The sequence below is a fragment of the Sceloporus undulatus genome, chromosome 5 (assembly GCF_019175285.1).
Source record: "Sceloporus undulatus isolate JIND9_A2432 ecotype Alabama chromosome 5, SceUnd_v1.1, whole genome shotgun sequence".
NCBI lineage: Eukaryota > Metazoa > Chordata > Lepidosauria > Squamata > Phrynosomatidae > Sceloporus > Sceloporus undulatus.
In genome coordinates this window covers 134,809,573-134,815,572 of record NC_056526.1, presented here as the reverse complement: position 1 = coordinate 134,815,572, position 6,000 = coordinate 134,809,573, and positions in this window count along the sequence as shown.

Below are 6,000 nucleotides of genomic sequence, written 5' to 3'. Positions count from 1 at the left end.
TTCGGCCTCTGAGGGAGAGAGAAGGCTGGCCCAGTACCATCAGGGGCTAGCCTGAAGAAAGAGGCTCCTCCCTCCCTAACTGTCATCTTTCGGCCTCTGAGGGAGAGAGAAGGCTGGCCCAGTACCATCAGGGGCTGGCCTGAAGAAAAGGCTCCTCCCTCCCTAACTATCATCGTTCGGCCTCTGAGGGAGAGAGAAGGCTGGCCCAGTACCATCAGGGGCTGGCCTGAAGACGGAGGCTCCTCCCTCCCTAACTGTCATCATTCGGCCTCTGAGGGAGAGAGAAGGCTGGCCCAGTACCATCAGGGGCTAGCCTGAAGAAAGAGGCTCCTCCCGCCCCAACTGTCATCGTTCAGCCTCTGAGGGAGAGAGAAGGCTGGCCCAGTACCATCAGGTTAGCCTGAAGAAGAAGAGCCCTCCCTCCGGTCCATCTGCCTTGGTCCAGGCCTCAGAGGGAGAGAAGAATGCTGGACCTGATTCCCTCCCCCCCCTCACCATTCCCTTCTCCTTTTGTGTCGTGTCTTTTAGATTGTAAGCCTGTGGGCAGGGAACTGTCTGTTATCCCCTCTATTGTAAACCGCTCGGATTCCCAGTGATTGGGCGGTATATAAATAAAACCTATTATTATTATTATTATTATTATTATTATTATTATTTGCCACACACTTATCTTGCCTAGCTACCTCTTAGACAACAAACTGTTCCACTCCTTTGAAACATTATTATCATCCTAGCAATACCAGCAAAAGTCAGGAAGACTAATATTCATGTACAAAGGTCTGATGGTAGCCTTTGTTTATAAGAAAGGCATCTCTATCAGTCAAGCAGCTGCTTCCTCATGATAGATGGAAGAGGGCTTAAGAGCTGATCAACACACACACAAGCACACATACATATGCACCCATCCAGTGATTCTGAAGCTCTTTTAAAATATAAAATACAGATTAGCATGGGGGGGGGGGTATGCCCCTTCACTCCAAACGGGATGTATAATCAGTGTTTCCCTATCTCCAGCTCCATTTGCTAAGGCTTTGTACACCTAAGTGACTGTAAAAGCTACAAGATATGTTTTTAAGGGATCAAACAGAAAGGAAGATTAAGTCAAAGAGGCTGTCATTAATGTAATACATAGGAGAGGAGCATAAGTAAAAGCACATATCAGACTGAAAGTTGGTTTAGACTCTGATGAGAGAGGCATGAAAACTGGAGGAACAAACATCAACTGGTTCAATCAATGAAGCCATGGCCCTGAGGTTGATAATCCTGACTAGGGTTGTTGATCACTGGGGTTCTTGGAAATCTCTCGTTCAGAGGGTTGCTGTGAGTCAAAATCAACTTTCTGGTGACTAAGAACAACTATATCAGGGCAGCCAGGCTGATTTAATAATACAGTACCTAGTTGCTGTTCAGAGACAGTATAATGTGAATGATCAGTATATAAAGGTTTGGGCTTAGATCCCTGTGTATTTAGAAAATGTTTGTGGTACTGAATTAGGTTTGTGCCTTTTCCCCACTTGCAGACTCCCCATCTTTTGTAGCATGCAGGTATAACACAGTCTTCAATGTACTTAGAAAGAGCTATAGCTATTGAATTTGACTGGTGCAAAGAAGGAATAATTTCATTTGGTCGATTTTTTTAAAATAAGAAATTATCAGAATTTGCAAATTTCTCCTTAACCAGAATATGAAATTAAAATTAAACAGTCAAACAAACCTAAATGTCAGTGTAAATGAAATGGACAGCCTCATCCATCCCTACTGAAGAGTATTCCTGTTGTCCTGTCATCCTATCTTTGGAACTTGATGCTCAGAAGAAAACAGTGCTGTAAAAATGAGCCCTGTTGCAGAGGGGAAAGCTACCAGTTAGCAGCCCATTTGCACATCCCTTTGTTTTAATGGATGCCCTTTGGGCAGTCCAGAATGAAAATATTGGGGTAACTGATCCAGATTGTTACCACAATAAAGGCCAATAAATAAAATGCCTCCCATGTCCTGGTCTAAAGTGGGTCTTGTCTATCCGTTTACTAAAGAAGCTTGGAGGAAAACAATTTCTGTTGTCAAGGCTAGAACCCTGCAGCCAAGGTAACATGAAATATGAGATGAGCCTCTTATAACATGGTTCCTTCCAAATATTTTTGGCTAATTGCTCCCATTATGGCTGATTCTTGGCCATGCTTGCTGAGGATGATGAAAGTTGTAGTTCAACACACCTGGATATTCCTAGGTTAAGAAAGCCTAATGTAGATGTTGGAAGATGACTGGAAGGTTACTAGAAAAAGTTACTCCCCCTCCCCTGTTACTATCCCATTGCATGTGTTGCTTTTCATGTGACTAACAACCAGTTTATATATCTCTTGACTCCATAGAAAATACAAGATCTGCCTCAGTTTCCCTGTCTGCAAAGATATTCATGTTTATTTATAATAGCTTCCATAGCATGCCAGGCCAGGAAAATGTTGTATCAAATGTAGTAAGTGCTGCACAGGTTAATATATTTATTACTAACAGATGGTGATCCAGATGTATGTCTGGAGTTCTCTCTCTCTTTTTTTAGCCATGTCCCATTTGAACGAACATAGTCACATAGCAGATTTAAGCTGCCAAATCACGTACAATTTTTGGTAAAAATATTGTTAGTATATGAAATTTATACTGGTAGATTAACAATCTAAGAGCAGAAGAACAAAATATATGTATTTAGAAAACACACAAATACTGCTAAGGTTTGGTTCCAGGAGCCCCTGTGGATACTAAAATGATTTCTGTTATGGAAAAATCAAGGTTTACTTTCTGGAATTTAATTTTAAAAAAATATTCTGGAAGCAAAAAAGTAAAAACTAAACCTGCTAGAGATTAGCTTTCAGTCCACAGAGTAACAAAACATGTGTCTCACAACTTTGTCGCACAAGACCGCTCTCAGAACGGAACGGAACAAGTGAGGGACGAGTGGGGGACGCATTTTACGACACACACAATCCTTCACTGTTCCGTTCCGTTCCCTATCCATTCCCCATCCGTTCCAGAGGGGCTGATTTTTGAGAACTGTTTAAAACAGTTCTCAAAAATCACCCCCTCTGGGGAGGGATTGGGAGTGGAAGAGAGGGGAACGAAACAGGTGAGAGACTTGTGTGTGCGGTGAAATGCGTCCCCCACTTGTTCCGTTCCCTGCCAGGCTCCTTTTGGACTGTTCTTCGTCCGTGCTGGAGCCCTGTGCAATAAAGTTCTTTATCTCCTGCTACTTCTCTGACAATTGAAACAAAACAAACAAGACAGGTAACTTGCAATTAAAGAAAAGTTTACTGATGGCTGAATCTGCATATGCATGGGGAGCCTACATCTTAACTAGCTAATGAATAGATCAGGAAAAGAAGAAACTTTTAGATCGCACCATCTTTTTGATATGGGAAGAGGAAGATGGTGGCTGGACAGTGGGAAAAGAATCTTTTTGTGAGAAAGTAACTTCCTAAAAGGAAGTGACCTGCATCATATGGTTTGTTTACTGGGTTATACAAGGTATTTATTTCCGTGTAACTCAATCTTAGTATTGAATAAATGGCAGGTTTTAAATGTGGAAAGATAGCAGGGTTTTGCATGCAGGATATTCTATGCTATCTAAAATCCCACTTGCTCTAAATAGCAAAGAAGGAGGGAAGAGTGAATGCTGATATTTTCCAATAGGTACAACCAATATCTTTGAAATTCTCCTATCTAAAGAAAAGTAGTGGTTGAAGTTTTGGACAGAGGGCTTAAAAAATATTGGGAGATAATTCATTTATTCATCCTTCCGTCCATCCATCATTTCTTGGTATTCCTCTAAGACAAAAGAGAGTAAACTACAAACATGTGGGGCCTATTTATTTAATTTTTTAAAATGAGATTCCAGAGACATCACTTAACCATGTATGTGTATGTACCTTCAAGTTCCCTGTTAACTTATGCTGACCCCATTAATTTCATAGGGTTTTCTTAGGCAAGGAATATTAATCATAAGCTGGTATAAAAGAAGGTTACAGTCATAATATATTTATAATTAATTCCAAGCCAGGGATTAATTTTGCATTCCCTGCTCAGCGATAAAACCTACTGGGTGACCTTGGGCAAATCACACACTCTCAGGAACTTACCACATTTCCCCCTGGGATGTGATGGGTGCGTGATGAAAGGGATGAGAACAGAATGTGTGCTATCACCCATTCTATCACACAGCAGAACGCTGCTGCCGCCGCCGTACATTCCCATTACATTTTGGATCCCTCCCAGAGGAGGTGATTTTCAGGAACGGTTCTAAACATTTCTGTTGTGCGATAGAATGGGTGATAGCACCCATTCTGTTCTCATCCCGCTCCCTTTCATCATGCCCCCAACATGTCCCAGGGGGCAATGCAGTAAGGTCCTCAGCCTCAAGAAAAGGCAATGGCAAACCTCCACTGAACAACACTTGCCAAGAAAACCTCATTATAGGTTCACCTTAGGGTCGCCATAAGTTGGAAATGCATGCACACACACATACACACACAAAAGTACTGTCATACAGATATCTCCCCAAATATACCACAAATAAAGGTGCACAATCTCAGGGTTGCACGAAGCCCTTAGGTGTGTTGTGGTGCCACCTTTTTTCTCTGCCACAGATGAACCTGTTCCCTATTTCCCTTGTTCTCAGAGCAGCCATATGTTTCCATGCTACTCATGGTGGCATGCAAAGAGTGTTCCCAACTGAGGTGGTGGGATATATTTGAGGCTAATTCCTCCCTGACAAAGCTATAAGAGCTGTTCCACACCACTAATGCTGATGTTGGAGCAGAGGTTCCAGTTTGGTTAATTAAGTATGTAGTGGGAGGGGAGGACTTTGTATTTCCATCTTTGAGCCCAGCTTAAAGTCTCCCCCATCTCAGCCAAATTGAGCTTCTCCCCCCACCCCCACCCCCACCCTGGGATGCTTGTTCTTGAAGTATGACTGCACCCCCCTTAGATGAAAATCTAGAGGCTATAAAGGATTTCAAAACTTTATGTTTTTGTTATTGAAATTGTATAATTTCAGAACAAGAGGTGGAAAAACGTTTGTTTCTACTGTTTTTTGAAAAAAACAGAGAATCAATAATCTTTCCTGATGTACTGTGGTGATTGCCCAGAGATAGATCAATAGACTTTCTGTCTATTCCTATTGTAGAGATTATCACACTAGGATAATTTCTACAACTATTGTGTTATCGGCAATGAATGGAATCATAGTGTTACAATGCTGTATTTTTCCACACAGTTTTGTAATAACATGAAAATGCTGGGACGAAATGGGATAAGAGCACTTTTGCGTTCCACTACTGAAAAACTTTTCCATCGGTATATCAGAAATGCAAAGTTCTGCACATGTCTATTCAGAACAGAAATATTGTTCTTGTTCTCGTCCATTTATTTTATTTTATTTTATTTCATTCAATAAATTATTATGAAATGCAATATCACATGTTCAAGATATCACTCTGAGGTGATTGACCAGAGACAGATCAATAGACTTTCTGTCCATTTCTATTGTAAAGATACAGAATATGTAGCTACTCTCCTCTGCTCCTCATTTTATCCTCATGACAATTTTGTGAGGGCTTGAATACATCTAATGTCAACAACATATTTAAGAATCTTCTTATGCATTAAAACATATTAAACACAGATACAACCTCAGATTCCATCCCATGTTCCTTCCCAGTCATAAATTCTATGGAATTCCCACTACAAAATGGCACAATTAAGACTAGGAAAAATCCTTCCATTGGCTCTAATTATGTCACATTTAGTTAGGCTCAGGTATAAAATGGATTGAGAGACAATGCAACCAGTACCAAGTCACCATATCTAGCATGGCTAAATGGGATTTGTATGTGTGCCTTCCCAATTCTAGTCTGACACTCTAACTTCTACTTTGCATTGTTCTAAACACTAACTGGAATGTGTGCAGACTTCAGACTTCAAGAGTCATGGTCATATTTTTGTGCTATGTAATAT